The following is a 434-nucleotide window of genomic DNA, read 5'->3' as shown; positions in this document are numbered from 1 at the left end:
AGGGCTACTAAAATGCTCCAAGGGCTGGAGCCCCTCTGCTGTGAGGCCAGGCTGGGAGAGTTGGGGGTGTTCAGCCTGGAGAAGAGAAGGCTGCGGGCAGAGCTGAGTGCGGCCGGTCAGGGCTTCAAGGGGGCCCAGAGGAAAGGGGGGGACAAGCTTTTTAGTAGGGCCAGCTGGGACAGGACAAGGGGGGATGGCTTTAAACTGAACCAGGGTGGGTTTAGACTGGATCTAAGAAAGAAATTCTTTCCAGTGAGGGTGGTGAAACCCTGGCAGGGGTTGCCCCGAGAGGGGGTGGAGGCCCCATCCCTGGGACCATTCCAGGCCAGGTTGGCCGGGGCTGTGAGCAACCTGATGTGGTTCAAGGTGTCCCTGCTCCTGCAGGGGGGTTGGGCTGGGTGACCTCTGGGGGTCCCTTCCCACCCAAAACATTC

The sequence above is a fragment of the Egretta garzetta genome, unplaced genomic scaffold, assembly GCF_000687185.1.
Source record: "Egretta garzetta isolate BGI_Z169 unplaced genomic scaffold, ASM68718v1 scaffold997, whole genome shotgun sequence".
NCBI lineage: Eukaryota > Metazoa > Chordata > Aves > Pelecaniformes > Ardeidae > Egretta > Egretta garzetta.
This window is presented reverse-complemented; position numbering follows the sequence as displayed.